This window comes from Notolepis coatsorum, assembly GCF_963971535.1.
Source record: "Notolepis coatsorum genome assembly, chromosome: 1".
Taxonomy (NCBI): domain Eukaryota; kingdom Metazoa; phylum Chordata; class Actinopteri; order Aulopiformes; family Paralepididae; genus Notolepis; species Notolepis coatsorum.
Genome location: NC_140165.1, coordinates 131013557 through 131035088, shown reverse-complemented (window position 1 = coordinate 131035088; position 21532 = coordinate 131013557). Strand labels below are relative to the sequence as shown.

General features: G+C 45.1%; 1 pseudogene across 1 annotated transcript in view; it reads right to left on the bottom strand.

The window, feature by feature from the left end:
- LOC311222753 (netrin receptor UNC5C-like) overlaps positions 1–21532 on the bottom strand; it is a 498634-nt pseudogene that overhangs the window by 48326 nt on the left and 428776 nt on the right. Inside the window, exon 6 of the transcript in view lies at positions 2864–3044. The product of the transcript in view is annotated as a netrin receptor UNC5C-like (transcript). The remainder of the gene's footprint in view (positions 1–2863; positions 3045–21532) is intronic.

Below are 21532 nucleotides of genomic sequence, written 5' to 3'. Positions count from 1 at the left end.
AGCTAACCAACCTAAGTCTACCCCAGGGCCAAATATATACAGTATATAGCTAACCATATATGTGGATATATGTGAGTCCATTTGCAAAGTGCGCCCGTGCAGGGTTCAGTAGACCAAGTCAATCCTTGCCCCAGGTTATGGAGCCTGATGGCTACGGACTGGCGTGTCGGAGGTGTGTGTGTGTGTGTGTGTGTGTGTGTGTGTGTGTGTGTGTGTGTGTGTGTGTGTATGTGTGTATGTGTGTGTGTGTGTGTGTGTGTGTGTGTGTGTGTGTGTGTGTGTGTGTGTGTGTGTATGTGTGTATGCCTGTGTGTGTGTGTGTGTGTGTGTGTGCATGCAAGTGTAATACAGCTCAAAATTAGTCTCCTATCCTCTCAACTCTACTCTAAATGAAAGGAAGAGGCAAAGATCAAAGGTCAAACATGTATTTCTTGTATGTTTTTTTAAAGATTTATTTAGTTTCAGTCTAAAGTGAATGCAACTATGCAGAGCTTTTGTTTGAACAACTACAGCCATAGACCATCTCTCTTCACATGGTGGCCATTTTGCTCTTCTGTCACGCTCAGGTTGGGTTCCTACCTTGGGAACAGGGTGAATATGGTTGTGTGAATAATGGTAAATTCAAAGCTAAGTTATTATTTTGTTTCTTTGATAATGTCCCCTTCCATTTGCTGTTTATTGTGTGTTTATTGTGAAGCGATTGGCTCGGCTGTGCAAGTGTTTGGAACACTAAAGCGTTCTAATGTTGAACTGAAGGTGTGATTGGTGGATTTTAATTGGTCAGGGGTCAAGCGGGGAACATCAGGCCAATCACAAGAGAGAATTGGCAGCGAGCTGGAGCTCATTACATGGGGCAGATGGAGGTTGGCTTGGCCATTCAACGTGGTTAACAATACATATAGTTGGCAGAATGGACCTAGGATTGTAGTTGGGTTTTGGTAAGAATTGGCTGGCCGCAACATCAGTCAATTACATGCCTGCAGGAAACAAACGCACACCCACCAAACACCAAGCAATCCACTAAATCACACACACCAAACAACCAGCGTTTCCGTTAGCCGGTAATTACCGGTATTTGACCGGCAAAATCTGTTGAAGTCCGACATATTTAATCTCTCCGGTCATAGTGTCCGGTGAAAATAGTTCCCTCTGGGCACAGTTTGATTATTTGAATTGTATTTGGATGGGCTGGAGTTGGGTGGCCTATGCGATGAACGAAACAATCATTGCGTTTGTTGTCGTTGCTTCGCTCAGCGAGAGCTTGCTGCTGGATTTGCGGAAGGCATGCAGCTGCAGACCCACAGAACCCACCAGCTTTGCTGGCACAGTGCGGTCCCCAGACCTGGAAAGCTGCTCTGCGGGTCTGCAGCTGGATGCTTCTTGCAAACTAACTGCGGCCGGCTCGCGCTGATAACAGCTTTCATTGTTGGACCGGCTGCTTGGTGGAGCAACGATGAAACGAATGTAATGAATCGTTCGTCGCATGGGCTATTTAATTTTGGCCTGTTTTGGTACGGTTCGGGTGGTCAAGTTGTGCTTGGAGGGAGTTGTTTTCACCGGACATTATGACCAGCACCAAGTCGTTGGGAGGTGGAGATATACATCACGCAAACCCACGATAATGTTGCCGTCTCTCTCTGCAAAATTTCTCAGTTCTTCGCTTGATATAATTAATACAAATGTCCAATATAACGGAATTCGTTAGCTCATAAAAATGTGATTATAACAGACTGCTGTTTAGTGTCGGACCGACTGCCCACATACGCGGTCTATTTTATTTCAAGTCAGCAGCAGCACGGAGTATCGAGGGACTTATTTTATTTGGAATATATTAATGACTGTATACGCAAAAGTAGCCTCGTTTTAAGTAATAATATTATAAATCTACATGCCTTGAGGATGACATTCTTTATATAGCCTGCCTATCAATTGTTTTAAAGCTCAATAAACTATGACCGGAATTAATCTCATTTGTCCGGTAGATTGAAATCTTGCAGGTCACGGAGACCGGCAACAATTTTTTCTAACGGAAACCCTGCAAACAACACACAATCCACTAAATCACACACACCAAACAACACACAATCCACTAAATCACACCCATCAAACACCAAGCAATCCACTAAATCACACACACCAAACAACACACAATCCACTAAATCACACACACCAAACAACACACAATCCACTAAATCACACCCATCAAACACCAAGCAATCCACTAAATCACACACACCAAACAACACACAATCCACTAAATCACACCCATCAAACACCAAGCAATCCACTAAATCACACAGAACAAACAGCAAGCAATCCACTAAATCACACAGAACAAACATCAAGCAATCCGCTAAATCACACACACAAAACACCAAGCAATCCGTTAAATCACACACACCAAACACCAAGCAATCCGTTAAATCACACACACCAAACACCAAGCAATCCGTTAAATCACACACACCAAACACCAAGCAATCCGTTAAATCACACACACCAAACACCAAGCAATCCGTTAAATCACACACACCAAACACCAAGCAATCCACTAAATCACACACACCAAACACCAAGCTATCCACTAAATCATCATACACAATAATAGTAGATAATGTCATAGCAACTACCAGTACAGTGTTAGCCACACAGGTGCAGTTGATTGTATGGGCACATACACACTCCCCCACAATTAATGATAACAAATGATAGCAGCTGTGGTACAATAGGCTAGGCCTCTCTCTCTCTCTCTCTCTCTCTCTCTCTCTCTCTCTCTCTCTCTCTCTCTCTCTCTCTCTCTCTCTCTCTCCCTCTCTATCTCTCTCTCTCTCTTTCTCTCTCTCTCTCTCTCTCTCTGACTCACCATAGACGATGACTGTAGCCGTGGTGCTGCGTCTCTTGGCCACTATATTCTTAGCCACACAGGTGTAGTTAGCCGTGTCAGAGAGCCGCGCCTGTTTGATGATCAGGTTGTGGTCGATGGTGATGTAGAAGTTCCTGTCGTCCGCAGGGTCGATTATCTCTTCATTCTTCAGCCACTCCACCTGGTGGGAGAGAAGGAGTGTGTAGAGTAAAGGCCCAATCCATAATCCAAACATAAACAAATCGGTAGCCACGACCTCGAAAGTGAAAAATAGGAATTGAGACTGCACGTTTTCATTCTTTGGTTCGACAGAGTGAAGAGCTACACTACTAAGCAGGAAAGGTATACATGTCGGGACTAGAGACTAAAATACATCTAATTAGATACTTTAGTCAAACATATACTGTAAATGTCGGGGCTATAGACTGAAAATACATATAATTAGATCCTTTAGTCAAACATGTACTGTACATGTGGGGACTAGAGACTGAAAATACATGTAGGGTGCTCCAGTAGCACACCATGTTACCGCGCTGCGTCACGGGACTCCGTGCTGCGTCACGGATCTGGTTGACTCCGAGTTCGATTCCCGGACTCGCCGTCATTTGCCGAATGTCTCCCCCTGCTCTCTCTCCCGTTTCACCCTACAACTGTCGGTCATGCTTGACCAGAAAAGCGATAAACGCTAAAAAATAAAGTTTTAAAAAGAAAATACATGTAATTAAAGCCTTTAGTCAAACATATACATGCAAGGACTATGGACTGAAAATAGTAACGCTGCACTGAAAATGTGGTTTGTCACAATTATATTATCAATAGGGATGCACAGATCCGATATGATATCGGATATCGGCCCCGATATGACTAAAATAGCTGGATCGGGTATCTGTAAAATATATATCGGATTTATTTTTTATAAATAAATCTATGTGTTAATTTGTTACATTTTGTTTCACTAAGTTAGGAAAGTAATATTTTAAGTCAAGCCTGATGTTGCCTTGCACAAAATAATGATCCCAGTCTCTTCCACACAGATCGGTACTCTGTATCGGCCGATACCCAAAGCCCAGGTATCGGTATCAGTATCGGGACTGAAAAAGTCGGATTGGTGCATCCCTAATTATCAATAGGACGGTATTTCTTTTACTGCACTACAATTTTATATTGTAGATACATCGTAACATCTGTGAATTGGGAGAGCCACACCTGCCCTCCTAACCCCTTTTTTGTAAGAATTGGCTGTACACTGGTTGCGACTATTTAGTGTGTGTTTAATGTGCACTTTGATGAAGCCCATAATGTCATGTTGTTTACTTGAACGCTGTACCCCCTCTTTTCAGCTTTTCTTCACAAGGATCTGGAGTGAATTAAGAACAGAAACGTGGGACTTGGGACACAATGCGGTAGAGACACATTATAAATTGTTTATACTAGCAAAGACCCACCCCCACATCAACCGAACTGAAAGAGAGGACGAGAAGAGAGCTCGGGTGTCCTTCAAAATGTTCCAACCACACCACTCGATATATATAGAGTGAGATAGAGGGAGGATAGAGAGAGAGAGAGATAGAGAAAGAAAGAAAGAAAGAAAGAAAGAAAGAAAGAAAGAAAGAAAGAAAGAAAGAAAGAAAGAAAGAAAGAAAGAAAGAAAGAAAGAAAGAAAGAAAGAAAGAAAGAAAGAAGAAGAATCCCAGAGGAGGCAGATGGACTTGATGATAGGGTGCTGTTATAATCATGTTTTCTGACAGCTCTGCACAGGAAAGCTTTTGAGGAAAAGGTCAAGGAGAGATCGTCAGCAACAAAAGGAATGAGGTCTAGTCCAGGGAAAAGGCAGGAGGCTACTTAGATGAAGCAGTGTAGATTTGTTTATTTCTTTTTGTATGTGTTTTTTTTATTAGATTTTTTACTGCATTTTGATTGAAACCCCAAGGTGAATCTTTTGGAAAATCCAGAAGTTCCAACGCAGGATAAATGCAGGTTGAGGGTGACTTCTACAATAGTTGGTGTCTCACAAATGTCACTAGACTTCAAGTTCAGATAAATGATATTCATTATATTCATATATTCATGTTTATTTTATAAAAAGTTAAGTATACCCCCGTGGGGGTTATGGACTTCACATCGCCTTCAGTACGTCTCAACATGTTGCTAATGTGCAATATATCTACCTTTATATCAGAAACACAATGTGTCCTTTTCACAGGGCTCATTCGAGGCAATAGCTAAAACAGACACTAGAGTATTGCATTAACATTTTACACTTTATACTAGTACTAACTATACTGCTCACGACGTTGATCTGAAATGTAATGGAACATGCATGTGCTTCAGCTCGGTAAATTGGTTGAGGAGCAGGACAGGAGGACGCCAGCCCATTCATAAGCCTAATCACATTTCCTGAGTGCTGTATTTATTGGTCGAAAGCCCCGTAAATTCAACCTGTCAAAGGGTTTATGGCCCGGCACATAAATGTCAGAATCCATAAAAAAATCACGTTGTTTAATTTCCCCTTTCACATTAGGAAATGGAAATCTCAGATGCAGAAAAGAGGAAATTCTGTGTTTTTCTTAAGTGTAATGTTTTCTCTGGAGTCCCCCCCCCCCCTCCTCCCCTCCCTCCTCTCTCTCTGTCAGTCAAGCCCTCATGCACAAGACACTTTGACCATGAGGCTCACCAGAGCTCTGTGAAAGCCAGAGCTATAACTTCAATCTGAGTGAGCCTTAGTGGGACTGACCTTTGCAGTTAACATCAGAGAGAAAGAAAGAAAACAAAACACACCGCAAACTTTCTGACAAGAAGCAAAGAGAAATCCCCCTTGTGCTCGAACACAATATCAAAAGTACTGTACGAGCACATAAAACGAGCTGTTATTGTTTAGAGGCGCACAGCACACCTGCTTCATAGTATTGAATTTCATGCATTTTCCATACAGTAAATCAAACAGACAAATCAAATTCCCTATTAGTTTAGTTAAATGCTGTATTCATGGACATTGTGACACATAGCAGAAGTGTGTGCTTTTGTTTGTGTGTGTGTGTGTGTGTGTGTGTGTGTGTGTGTGTGTGTGTGTGTGTGTGTGTGTGTGTGTGTGTGTGTGTGTGTGTGTGTGTGTGTGTGTGTGTGTGTGTGTGTGTGTGTGTGTGTGTGTGTGTGTGTGTACTTTAAAATTGGGTTCCGACCATTAGGAAAAGAGGTTAGAGGAGAGTGAGAGGATGAGTGACTGGGGGGGCTGAAGGAGAAGCAGAGAACAGGAGAGTGAGAGGATGAACGACTGCGACTGGGGGGGGGGGGGGGGGGGGGGGGGGGGGCGGGGGGGCGGGTGAAGGAGAAGTGGGAGGACGTGGGGGGGGGGTCCACTGTGAATGAGGGGATGTTGAAAGGTGGATGAGAGGAGTGACTGAGGGGAGTCTAGGTGCCAATAGTACAGAGCTTCATCTCCACAAAATCCAAGAGAGTAGGAGGAAGAGGTGTCACAAGCTTTGATGTTTTGAGACTCAGCATCTCCTGCATGAAACATACACACGTGCATGCGCATGCGTTTACATAAACCTTGTTTGATCCAAAATATATCTCAAGTCAGTACGTGTGTATGTGTTTTTTTTGACAAGATGCAGGAATATACAATTATGTTCACAGAGATTGGAGCTGGAAAACGAGGACACTGTGTTTTTCTGCTTTTACTTTGTTCCTTATTGATACATACTTTCACTTAACTCCATCACTATTCATCCATCCATCCATCCATCCATCCATCCATCCATCCATCCATCATCCATCCATCCATCCATCCATCCATCCATCCATCCATATATCCATCCATCCATCCATCCATCTGTAGCAACCTGAAAATATGCCTATTATTCAGATGTGCTGACTTGCCTTTTATCTCCCCTTTGTGCACCAAGACATTCTAATTCGTTTCCATTAATATTCCCTCAAACAATGACGCAGGCTCCTCCTTGTCCTACTCGCTGGATTATGGATTATGAACAGTATCGCTGGACCATATTCACTCACCCAGCCTCCCTGTGTGGCTAGTTGGCGACCAGCAGGGGGCGGTGGCATGCAGAGAGCGTACCAGAGAGCCGGGGGGAGCAAGTAAATGGGGACGGAAGAGGGAAGGCGAGCCTCTTCGGCTTGGGATGTCGCCGTGAACGGTCGCAGCTACAACGGGAGGTGCTTTGGAATAGCCCCGTTAAAGAACCACCGGAGAGCCCCGCCGGAGCGAGCGACGGGTTATCCTATAACAGTAAACGTAGAAGCGTGTTGCATGTTTCCCTACTGAATACATACAACGAGTTATCCTAGAAGGAATGCGGTATCGCCGAGGGGTTTAAGTTAAAGTTATTCCCTCTAGTGAGGTGCCCTGCCAGCGTGGCGTGAAGAGGACCGGTGTTTAGAAACACCCTGCGTTATCATATATCCCGGCTAGCAGGAGGGCTGTTTGGGGACCCAGAGTGTAGCTGCAGTGTTAGTGAGGGCGAGTTTAGATACGCGCGTGGACCCAGCACCAGCTGCCTACAACCAGTCTGCTCCGGCTGTCTACAACCAGATCTGCACCAGGCTGTCTTCAGCGCAGTTCGTCCGACCAACAGAGGTCGCCATCCCCCAGCACACGCTCTCAGCCCAGCACTGCCTCTCTGCTCCAGCTCCGCCTGCTAGCACCCTCGCCGAGAGCGTTCGACGCCATCTTGCCACCCGGACGGTGGTGGTGCGGCGCGGCCGCCATTTTGGGTTGAGTACAATTGAGCATCAATGCTCCGGATCTATTACACAGTACACAGTGTGGTGCAGCCTGCGGGCGAAGCTACGTTGCTAACCACAGTTCTAGGGGTACCCCATTAACAATACATGCCGGCATTAGCATAGGACTTTGTTAGGTATTTGTGGGCCCACATTTTGATTTCTTTTGAGTGTGATAACTTGTTTGTGTTTAATAATATTTTCCCATCTAATTAACCCTTTCCCTGTGGGGAGGTTACAGACCTGATGCATTATAAATAAAGCCTAGAGAGGTATTATTCTTTCTGTATAATTAAAGCCTCTCAGAGGTATTATACAGGGTGCCGACCCAGACGTGGGTGAGGAGTCAAACACATTGCAGTATATTACCCCTGATACTAACCCAGAGGTGGGTGTATAATATACAGGTTTAGGAGGTATTGAGTTACAAACGGAATTATAGTGGGACTTCAGTCCATTTGGTCACTATCATTAAATCATTGTAACTGACCGGTATAGTTAACATTAAAGAATTAGATGGGAGTTCTGTGTGCGTGTCCATTCATAAGCGGTTTAGCAACTCTTTTGGTGTGGGTAACGTTAACATAATTAACCCCTTCTTATTCCACCTTTCCCTTTTCATTGTAAGGTTTCTAGTGTCACTGAGGGAGGGTACTGCTTGCGGGGGGAACTCAGGGTATTTATTTACAATTCAGTCACTAGGTGTGGGAGGGTTTAAGGAGTAATTGGGGGAAGTGGGAGCGTGTTGGGGAGTACTGCTGACCGCCCTGCTGCAGGGAAGGAAGACAGAGTACCAGACCAGGTTGGTAAATCCCGGGCCCCATCCACTCACACTACCAGCCTCCAGTCGAAGCTCCAGACTGAAAGACGGAGGTGCAGTCAGACAGAGCTCTACTGTGTCTCGCTACCCAGTGATTGTGCCCACCCGTTCCCACGAAGCAGGGATAATCCACCCTGCTACACATCTATCATCATCCTGCCTCCATCCTTCCTTCCTTCCTTCCTTCTCTCTCTCTCTCTCCTTCCTTCCTACACAGGGTAAACTTACAGTAATAGAGGACTCATGGCCTTGCTGGTCCTCAGCTGACACAGAACATTAAATATACGGGATGTTATTGGCTGATCTAAGATCAGTGATCCCTGAACACACAGGTCCAGCTGCACTAGGGATGCCTGGTTGTGTTTAATAGCTTGTGAGGGCTAGTGGAACTCAACAAGGGGCGTGCCCAACAATCTGTTTCACGCACCTGAGAGTGGTTGGCAATCAGCTCGTCGGGAGAGCTTAAGTATTGCCGACTGCCTTCTACTCGTTGCCAGGTCGTCTTGTTGCTACCACCTACTGTCGCGTCTCCGGTGCGAGACGTCGAGTCGCTCCCTATGCTTCCACGGGAGGATTCCTTGTCGCGTCTCCGGTGCAAGACGTCGTGCCATTGGTACACTACCACCTACTGTCGCGTCTCCGGTGCGAGACGTCGAGTCGCTCCCTATGCTTCCACGGGAGGATTCATGCGAGTGTGTGTTCTCTCTCTCCGTGGCCCCTCGTTCCTGGTGTGAGACATCATTGTCGCTCCCTATGCTTCCACGGGAGGATTCCTGTGTTCTCACTCTTTTTTCATGGACCCCTTATAGTTGAGTTGCCCGTCGGCAGTTACTCTGGTGAGTCTGAACAAGACTAGACTCAGAACATTTCACTTTATTCATGGACTCCAGTGTATTCACCTTCAGGTTGTGTTTTTTCATTCACCCTTAAAGGGACAGTGCCACATTTTTGTTGTTCATGGACTAGTGTTTTTTGTGTTCTCCCTTAAAGGGACAGTGCCGCTTTTTGTTCATATAATAAATTATGCCCAGTTTTGGCTAACTCTCATACCTGTATTGTGTTATTGGGGTCGCTTTACAAACCGTAACAGAGCTACTGTCAACCAGTGGTTCTAAAACAAGTCAAGGTTTCTGGGGATCCCCTGGAACCCCCTCAAGGACCCCCACTTTGATAACCACTGCTATATACCACACCTGCACACACATTAATGGCATGCAATAACATCCATCTATATGTTTCGTACCTTACGACCATCCATCTATGCTTCGTAACACTCCTCTTTAATTTCCTTTCCATTCCTTTAATGGCATTGGCAAAGTACAACATCTGTTCTCCAATGTACATATTCCACGAAAATCACTACATGATTTGACTAATAACACCATACACCTAGTGAGACAATGGACTGGCCTCAACACAACACACAACACGCAACATTATATTTCACAGTAAAGGTGATGGTGGTCTGGGTGTTCCCAATTTTGAATGGGCATATATTGCTACATGGCTCTCCCATCTGTTGAATATGCTGAACAGTGATGACCAGTATGTGAGAACGCTCACCCGTTCTTCTCTTTTCTTGGACCTGAAAAGACGTAAGGTCCCCCTGGTGTTAGTGGTTCGGACCCTAACTTCATAGGCTTCAAGAGAAAGCCGAATGGAAAGCTGGACAGTCACTCTCCTGGCTTCTGTGTGTGGTCAGACTGGCCGGACCTTAATGACATGTGTTGCTGGGCTGATGTTACCCTGGAGTGGGTGGGGTCTAACTCTGAGGCAGTGGCTGTCTCAGAGAATATTATATCTGACCCCAGTATCTCTGTCAGAGCATCTATGTCTGTGTGTGGAATGGATCACCAACTTCCACTGACTAATGCCCGAGGTCGCCTCCTGTGGGCACAACAGCAAAGACAGCGGGAACAATGGACTGAGTTCTGACTGCAGGGGAAGATTGCGTGTCTCCCTGCTGCGGACCATTCTGTCTCTCACTCTGTGTTCAAAAATGTTGCCATAGATGAGTGCATTGATATCTTTACTCTGAAAGCGAGATTACAGGTCTTACCATCTAAACTGAATCTCTCCATCTGGTTTCCAGGCAGTCATGCTCCTCACTGTATTCATCATGACAATAACCAAATAGCTGAAACCATGTCCCACATCTTAAATGGTTGCCATGTATACAGGGGCCTCTACATAAGTAGGCATGACAGAATAGTAGATTTGATAGCGAAAGATATCTCTTTTATTTTTAGGTCCTCCATCACGCTGTTTAAGCATTCTACTGTGAAGCCAAGCATGTTCAACCTGTGCAATGATGATTCCGTGTTCTCTAATATTACAGGTAACACCCCTGATGTATTTGTGGTAAATGAACACCTTAGAGAGGTGTCCATTCTTGAGGTTGGCTGTACTTTTGACTACAGCTTAGAAGAAGCCTTCCTAAAATGCTGAAATACCAACAGCTACAGCAGACCATCTCACAGCTAGGCTACAGATGTAAACTCCTAGTTTTTATCTTTGGCAGCCTAGGGCATATGCACAAGTTGGTTGTGAGGGGCCTACAAATAGCCGGTCTCCCCAAAAGGAAGGCCAAGCAGTTAGCCATGTACTGCTCAGTATCAGCAATTATAGGAAGCCGCTCAATTTGGAGGAGACGTTGTTACCTTTTCCCATGATTCTGCCGTCCATGCACCTTGTACCTGACTGTTCTTTCATAATTGTCTGACTGCACTCGCATTGTTTATGTCGTTTTTATGAGGCCTCCTTGTACTTCTGTTCATGTGGACATAAATAAACATTTCAAATGTGTGTTTGTGTGTGTGTGTGTGTGTCTGTCTGTCTGTCTGTCTGTCTGTCTGTCTGTCTGTCTGTCTGTCTGTCTGTCTGTCTGTCTGTCTGTCTGTCTGTCTGTCTGTCTGTCTGTCTGTCTGTCTGTCTGTCTGTCTGTCTGTCTGTCTGTCTGTCTGTCTGTCTGTATGTATGTCTGGGTGAGGGGGGCAGGTGTGGGTATACTGTAACTCCTGTCTCCTTCATCATTGCCTACAGCTGATCCCCACTGTACCAGATAAGCAAATCCATGAGATATTGGGAATACTGCTTTAAAGAGAGTGTGTGTGTGTGTGTGTGTGTGTGTGTGTGTGTGTGTGTGTGTGTGTGTGTGTGTGTGTGTGTGTGTGTGTGTGTGTGTGTGTGTGTGTGTGTGTGTGTGTGTGTGTGTGTACACACACAGTGGGATATAGGATATAGCGGCTGTGTTTGGGAGATTAACATTAGGAGGCAGATGAGAGAGACAGAGATAACGCAGTAAGCTACAGTACAACTGTGGTCCCATGCTGAGAAGTGAAACAAACACAACAACAAAAGAAGAAATAAAGCACCACACCAGTATCTGCTGTTTATACAATATACAATAACCACACTTAACACAATGGCGCCCAAGGACGGAGATCTCCGTGTTTCGATTCCACCGGTTGTGGACAGAGGCACGGATAAATCCGTAGCAAGTTGTTATTGCTTTTATTCCATTTTAATAACCTATTCAAGGTCACCGAGCAGCACTGCAGATTTACCCTACTCTATGAATTCGACAAGGTGCAATACCGGCCAGATCCTCTTAGGGGCGCTATCGCGATAATGCAGTGTGCCCTGTGGCTGAACGGATCAGTCTTTTTTCTTTTCTTTCAATGGATATTTCAGTTAGCAGGATTCTAGATGTGCAGCATGTAGCTTGGATTACGTTTTGGATCGCAGATTTCACCATGCAATAAGGGGATTTATCATCAGCCAATGGACATATCGATCTACCAGATGGCGATCAATAACGGGGAAATGCTCGGACCATGGTAGGATCTTTTTCATGTAAAGTACATCCCGATCGGGCCTTGTTTTGATAGCCAACCAGGCGTTCGGCTATGAGGCTAATGAGGCTAACGCGGTTATTTGTAATCGATAATCAGAAACGACGTCCCCGGCCCCCCCCCCCCCCCCCCCTTTCATGCATACATGCGTGAGGATCGTGCCGATCATATGCAGTTTGAGTTATTTCTGTAGCATCTGTAAAACGGAAATGCCATTGGATATAACGTTAGCAGCTATTAGCCCTGTATCTTGGCTTCCAGAAAATATACTAGTCCCAAATCCGGTATAACGCTTATATTCACGGCGCTATAAAATGAGAACCTATTGATGACATGTTTTTTTCTTTAAGCCATTTTGAAGGGACGGTTTATGGACTCAATTCACAATGAGAATGGACAGATAGCAATACTATAAAGTATAGATTTAGCTCTACAAACAGCCCCATGTCTGTTTACATTCCCCGGTCCTCTTGCCATTAATTAGACTCAGCCCAATGGCCCCGAGTGTGTTAAAGATTAAACAATGTATACACAATAACCACACTTAAAGATTAAACAATGTATACACAATAACCACACTTAAAGATTAAACAATGTATACACAATAACCACACTTAAAGATTAAACAATATATACACAATAACCACACTTAAACATACAAAAATATATACACAATAACCACACTTAAACATTAAACAATGTATACACAATAAGCACGCTTAAACATTAAACAATAAACATTAAACAATGAATACACAATAACCACGCTTAACTCATTCCCCGCCATCGACGTGTATACTCGTTATTGGCCGTCAATCGTTGGACGCCAACAACGAGTATACTCGTTATTATGATCGTTATTTCTTTTATTCGCTATTTCCATTAATACATCATCCAGGAAGGCTGTGGTACTGTGTGGCAATGTGTCTGAGATCGCAAAGGTCCAATACCGCCGCCTGGTGGTATGCACCCGATGTCGCACTTCCTTTGTGACTCTGTGTATGACTCTGTGCGTCATTGAAAGTCATCCGGGCAAAGTTTTCTAGTAACGTGGATCAAGATCTTCACCCGATCGCATTGAATCGCTTTCGGGACGCCCGATTCATTATGCTGTGGGGGGTTATGGCGTGGGCCAAATGGACATACAATCTCTTAACGTCAATTTCAGCTTGGTTGTGCATTGTTTTCATAGCCATCGCCCTGATCAGTGTATGCTGTTGTACTAACGAATGCCGTTATTGACAATCAATTAATCAGAAACGACCCCCCCCCCTTCATGCATGCATGATGGAACATAATATACCGATCATATGCATTTGAATTTTTTTTCGTAGCGTGTATAGGGACGAAATGCGTATAATATGCGTCGTGGGCCATTACTAGCCTCCCAGGAATTACCCTAGACCACTCTAAAACCATACTTATATTCACCACGGTATAAAACGAGAATGTGTGGATGGAGAAAATATTCCTTTTTCACATCTTGAACGATAGATACTCGATGTCAAATGGGCCATAGTATTGCATCCATAGCTATAATATTTAAATAGTTATAGCCCTGCAAACAAGGTGAGCGACTCCCACCGTTTACAGCGGTGGCGGTAGCTACTACAGGATGAGGCTAATCCGTGGCGTCCAATGAGTTAAACATTATACACAACAAAACATAAACAATAACAATGAAAATGCTGCCATGTGACATTAGTATACATTTTATTTAATAATATTATGTCATGAAAATAAGAGATCAGTCATTACATCATTATAATTGCATTGGGTTTATTTATAGTATTTGATCGCAGATATGATGGGTGGTGAACCCATGAGGTGGATAGGCCCAGACACAGATGATGGGTTGTGAACCCAGGAGGTGGAGAGGCCCAGACACAGATGATGGGTGGTGAACCCAGGAGGTGGAGAGGCCCAGACACAGATGATGGGTTGTGAACCCAGGAGATGGAGAGGCCCAGATACAGATGATGGGTGGTGAACCCAGGAGGTGGAGAGGCCCAGACAGATGATGGGTGGTGAACCCAGGAGGTGGAGAGGCCCAGACACAGATGATGGGTTGTGAACCCAGGAGGTGGAGAGGCCCAGACACAGATGATGGGTTGTGAACCCAGGAGGTGGAGAGGCCCAGACACAGACGATGGGTTGTGAACCCAGGAGGTGGAGAGGCCCAGACACAGATGATGAGTTGTGAACCCAGGAGATGGAGAGGCCCAGACACAGATGATGGGTGGTGAACCCAGGAGATGGAGAGGCCCAGATACAGATGATGGGTGGTGAACCCAGGAGGTGGAGAGGCCCAGACACAGATGATGGGTGGTGAACCCAGGAGGTGGAGAGGCCCAGATACAGATGATGGGTGGTGAACCCAGGAGGTGGAGAGGCCCAGACAGATGATGGGTGGTGAACCCAGGAGGTGGAGAGGCCCAGACACAGATGATGGGTTGTGAACCCAGGAGGTGTAGAGGCCCAGACACAGATGATGGGTTGTGAACCCAGGAGGTGGAGAGGCCCAGACACAGACGATGGGTTGTGAACCCAGAAGGTGGAGAGGCCCAGACACAGATGATGAGTTGTGAACCCAGGAGATGGAGAGGCCCAGACACAGATGATGGGTGATGAACCCATGAGGTGGAGAGGCCCAGACACAGATGATGGGTGGTGAACCCAGGAGGTGGAGAGGCCCAGATACAGATGATGGGTGGTGTAACTGAGGGGTTACAAAACCCTGACTGTATTAAAGATTGTGATAGATTAAACCACTACTACATATTATTATTATTACTTGCCAGACAGTACAGTTAATTATGGCAGACACTCAGAATAGACGGCACGGTGACAAGGAGATATCATTTACAGTATTTATTATTATGCAGCAAATATACAAATGGGAATGACTTGGTCGCTCTTTTATGGCGAATGATATTAGAAAGTCAGCGAGTAGCAAAGTCAGTGGGAATGAATCATTCCTAGGCTAGGTATACTAGACCAAACGCCGCCTGGCGTGGGATGGCAATATAGGGGGGCAAACGAGGGTACCGCTGGAGACTGGTGATATCCTCCCAGAGTTGTAAGCTCCAGAGGAACGAAGAAATGTACGGATACTCAGGCTGTTCACTTGAAGAAAAGGGGTTCTCATACGGATCCGGTCTTTATAATCCAAGTGCTCAGTAGCAAGGTAATAGCTGTAATCCAATGCCCGATAGCAATGATGATAGCCAGCCAGCTTCGTCCCCGAAGCTAGCCCGAGGTAAGATCTTCAAGGTAGTTAAATCCAAACGACGATGGGTATTAACGATGCTCTTCTCCACGGTACTACGTTTCCACAATCACTATAATCCAACCAATAATGGTTCTACAATATCGCCGCGGTAGGTTCCAATGCGCACATGTCCAATAGCTCTGCTACTAGGCCCACCTCGTGTGCTGGCACTAATTACTTTAAGTCCACACACACTTGCTAAGGTTCACGCTAGTTACTAAACGAACGAACTGCTTGTTAATGCTGCACACTGAACGAACTGCTGTAATACGATTCACACTAAATGACGACTCTTTACTTCACATTAAGTTAGGTCGAACTTGACTCTACTTCTGTTGCATTACTCCGGACGAACTTCACGTTACTGCATTAGGTTGAACCGGTACGAACTTCTTACTTCACACACGAACTGCTACTGTTCGCGCCTTCCACGATATATATACTTAGAGGGCTTTCTAGTGCCCAGCCACAGCTCTTGTCTGGAATCAATGCGCTGGCACCAGGCATGTCCCAACTTGTCCAGACTCGCCCTTGAACCTGTCTCAGGGGCGCGGTTCTTGGCGCCGCCAACGTCAAGGGCATTATCCAATGAGGAAAGCGAATAATGCTATGATTCAAACGAAGGCTTAAATGGATATAGCTTATATATATAAATAATATACAAGTTATATAAAACAATAAAACGTAGATTCTCAATGTTAATCTGGCCCTTCAGAACAGGTGGTGAACCCAGGAGGTGGAGAGGCCCAGACACAGATGATGGGTGGTGAACCCAGGAGGTGGAGAGGCCCAGACACAGATGATGGGTGGTGAACCCAGGAGGTGGAGAGGCCCAGACACAGATGATGGGTGGTGAACCCAGGAGGTGGAGAGGCCCAGACACAGATGATGGGTGGTGAACCCAGGAGGTGGAGAGGCCCAGACACAGATGATGGGTGGTGAACCCAGGAGGTGGAGAGGCCCAGACACAGATGATGGGTTGTGAACCCAGGAGGTGGAGAGGCCCAGACACAGATGATGGGTGGTGAACCCAGGAGGTGGAGAGGCCCAGACACAGATGATGGGTGGTGAACCCAGGAGGTGGAGAGGCCCAGACACAGATGATGGGTGGTGAACCCAGGAGGTGGAGAGGCCCAGACACAGATGATGGGTTGTGAACCCAGGAGGTGGAGAGGCCCAGACACAGATGATGGGTGGTGAACCCAGGAGGTGGAGAGGCCCAGACACAGATGATGGGTGGTGAACCCAGGAGGTGGAGAGGCCCAGACACAGATGATGGGTGGTGAACCCAGGAGGTGGAGAGGCCCATACACAGATGTGTGTGTGATGGATGTATATGTTCTGATGTGCTGAGACAAAGACACTGTGTGTGGTGGCAACTGCACCACTGTCCCTGCATCATTAGACACAGCTGGTGTATGTGTGTGTGTGTGTGTGTGTGTGTGTGTGTGTGTGTGTGTGTGTGTGTGTGTGTGTGTGTGTGTGTGTGTGTGTGTGTGTGTGTGTTTGTGTATGTTTATGACTGGGGGGTGGTTGATTGGATTAAGCTAAACCCATATGGACTATGGTGTGTGTGAGCGTGTTATTTTAACCCCCTCCCCTCTGCACTGCTTGTCTCTCTCATCATTGACCCATTCTACACACACGCACGCACGCACACACACACACACACACACACACACACACACACACACACACACACACACACACACACACACACACACACACACACACACACACACACACACACACACACACACACACACACACACACACACACACAAACACACCCCTTTGGCTCATTGCCATGGTGAAGCAATATTGTTATCCACGCCTGTGTGGATAATTTCTCATAACCAGTGGTGTCCAATCACCCACACACATGTGCACACACACGCACGCACGCACGCACGCACGCACGCACGCACACACACACACACACACACACACACACACACACACACACACACACACACACACACACACACACACACACACACACACACACACACACACACACACACACACACACACACACACACACACACACACACACACACACACACACACACACACACACAATCCCACTTCAACTTCAACTGTGATTTGAAGGTTTTTGAAGGTTCACAGAAAGTTCACAGAAGGTTCACACAGAGAGCCCAGAATCGTTTGCCGAACACAAAAGGAAATCCATTTGATTTGAATTCATCTGGAAAAACGCCTGAGCTGTTCAATTAGTGATGGTGTCCAGCCAGGAATTTTCCTGCTAGTTTGATTGGTCCACACATACATCTGGATTTCAATAGCCTACCGTACATCAGGGATGGTCAATTATCTGGGATCCAGAATAAGTCTGTATATTTGTATATGTGTGTACTTTACATTTATGTAGGTTATATGTATTAGAATACAATGGGCTGGTAAGTGTGGGTGTATCATCTAATTTATGAGACAATACACCTGGGACATTATGGGCTTACATTGTGTTATAGACATACAGTGGGTATAGCCTACATGACTGAATATTGTATAGTACTAGCAGCATAGGAGACTGCGGCATGTCTGAATATTGTATGAATGATCTATCTACACGTTGGGTTGTGGTGGCCATTGTGGGCCATGTGATAGGATATGTAGCATTGGCATTGTCAGATACCTGAAGCTCACATTTGAACCATGTCCTCCTGCACCCACATCCCTTACCCTAAACCGGGTTTGTATCCTCTTCCCTACCCCTACATCCCTTACCCTAAACCGGGTTTGTATCCTCTTCCCTACCCCTACATCCCTTACCCTAAACCGGGTTTGTATCCTCTTCCCTACCCCTACATCCCTTACCCTAAACCGGGTTTGTATCCTCTTCCCTACCCCTACATCCCTTACCCTAAACCGGGTTTGTATCCTCTTCCCTACCCCTACATGCCTTACCCTAAAGCGGATTCATACCCTGTTCCCTACTCCTACACCTTTACCCTAAACTGTGTTTGTATCCTACAAAATTCACGTTTCTTTATGGAATTCAACGTGTCCCGACCCATATATTGCTTTATAGAAACAATATATAATTTTTTCTTCTGTTCTGCAAAGGCAGCACCACGTTTAAGAACACAGGAATCCTTCCGATATGCATCAATCTCTTACACAATTTTTTTTATAAAAATATGTCACATGCTGTGCTCCAACAAAAGAGATAATTATTCTCTATTCTCAATACACAGCACATTCAAGGTTATTGTAGTAGTGTAATGTACAATTAATCCGGATACTCATCCTTCTATGTTAGTGGAACAACGGTATGGACTCATGCTGTGATGGATAAATGGCTGAGGATTGTTTCCCCCCCCCCCCCTTTTCTGTCTGGGAGAGCACCATGAAATGTATTGCAATACAAAGCTCCCCATTGTATGAAACCACAATATTAAGTCACATCATAAGAAAACAGCAAAGCACAGCATCAATTTTACAACCACCAAGCGAAGGGTGTCCCACATTAGAGGAACAAAGACTACAATGAACCAATGCAGAATATTGATGGCAGATGCAAACATACGCCCAACTTTGTAGAGTCACGACAATATCTGTTATATAGGAGATTTCTAGAGTTCTAGTGTTCCTTTAACTTTTTCATTGTAAAGAACAAGAATAAATCACTGACTATGACAATGACAGTAGTAACTGTCGAACACCACGTGAATAAAAAGGATATGAGTTACTGTAGAAAGTAGTGGGATGGTGTCCTCTAGCTAACTTTAAAGCACAGTGTCCTCTAGCTAACTTCAAAGCACAGTGTCCTCTAGCTAACTTCAAAGCACAGTGTCCTCTAGCTAACTTCAAAGCACAGTGTCCTCTAGCTAACTTCAAAGCACAGTGTCCTCTAGCTAACTTCAAAGCACAGTGTCCTCTAGCTAACTTCAGCAACGATTCGTTGTTTTCCATTTGTAAACTAAAGGTATTTTCCTTTTATTTTAGCTTACTTGACATTTGGTAGAAGGGTGATGGAATATCCCAAATTGTGACACATTATAAATAATATTATTAATATTATTAAAATAATATTGTAATGAATACAATACACGGATGCAATTACATATCACCGGTGTTGAAATTGCTGCGCAAGCCGAACTTTCCTTCATCAAAACGCCTTTCTTACAGATGCTCATGTTACATGATAATAACTTGTGTTTGAACATGCAATGAGGACTAAGCTGATTCATATGTTGTGGAAAAATAAAACATTTAATGGAATGAAAACTGACCAGCTGTGACAATTACAGTTGAAATACGGTTCCCTCTGTAGAGCTAATGTATCTCCGCTCCTGGCCAGCATGCATTTATGACTCATATGTCGAAGCCCTGATTTGTTTGTTTATGTGTGTATTGTTTGTAAACACTAAAGCGGAAACTTTCAAAGAGACTATTTTCCATCAGCAATGAGTTTATTGTTTAAAGACCTGGCCAGTGATCCAAACGTAAACAAATGCTCCGACACAAGGGGCGGTCAGGTGGCTTAACGGAGATTGCGTTCGTCACCAACCCCGGAGACGCTGGATTCGCCTGTTCGAATCCAGCTCACAGCTCCGGGGTTGTCACCAGCTTGGCGGGCCGTTCACACTAATACAATTGGCAGTATTAGAGGGTGGGAGAAGCTGGCGGGGTGGGTGCGGGTCGTTGTAAACAGCGACTCCTACAGTTCGGTCGGGGCGCCTGCTAAGCGCGGATAGGATCTAAGTGGGATAGTGTGATCCTTCCACACGCTACGCCCTCTCAGTGAGAATCCGCGCTGCCAGGTGAAAAGAAGCGGTTGATTGGCTGGACGTGTGTCGGAGGAAGCACGTGGTAGCCTCCACTCTCCCAGACCGACTGTGGGGGGTAAGTGCGCAGCGACCAGGAAGGGGATTGGGAATTGGCATAACGACTAACATTGGGATGGTAGAAAATCGGAGGAAAAAGGAGGGGGAAAAAGATAAAAAAAAAGTAAAATAAAAAAATGCTCCGACACCAAAATAAATGTGTGATATGGTTATAGAAGTAAATCTGGATTGGGTCTTTAAGAATCTTTTGAGTAGGCTATAGACCAAATATTATACACTCATAACAATTCTAGATTGGGGAACGTACCACTTAGAAAATGGCATATTAAAGAGCGCCTGGCCATCATAAAATTATTTGTGACGGAACATTCATCATTCTAAAGTATACATCTCTCTTTGATTCCAACAATAGAACGGACAATTTACAATCCATCTGTGCCTAGAATGATAGCCAGGGATATTAAGTGTGTGTGTATGTGTGTGTGTCTGTATGTGTGTGTGTGTGTGTGTGTGTGTGTGTGTGTGTGTGTGTGTGTGTGTGTGTGTGTGTGTGTGTGTGTGTGTGTGTGTGTGTGTGTGTGTGTGTGCATGCATGTGGATGTGAGCAAGTGTGCCTGCATATAAGTGTGTGTGTGTGTGTGTGTGTGTGTGTGTGTGTGTGTGTGTGTGTGTGTGTGTGTGTGTGTGTGTGTGTGTGTGTGTGTGTGTGTGTGTGTGTGTGTGTGTGTGTGTGCGTGTGTGTGCGTGCGCGCGCACACGTGTGTGTGTATGTGTGTGTGTGTGTGTGTGTGAGAGAGGGGGGGGGGTAGTGGAGGAGTGAATCACTGGAGCGTTAACATGTTCATCACAGAGTATTATCCTCATGATTAGCTGTATTATATGATGTCTATGAGGTCACATATGGGTGGGTTTGCGCTCTCTGTGTAATTACACCATCTAAATGTGTGTGTGTTATTCCTATCCTTCCTACCACCTTATTCATACCCTTCATCCTATTGGTTGATTGATTGATTGAACATTTTATTAACAGCAGAATGGGTACAATACAGTACAGCTCAATACACACAATTGTTAAGGGGATGCAGACCAGAGAAAGACTTTCATCTTGTTTACATCAGGGTCCCCCATTTTCAATTCATAGTGAACGGTGAACTAGGGGTGGACGGTATA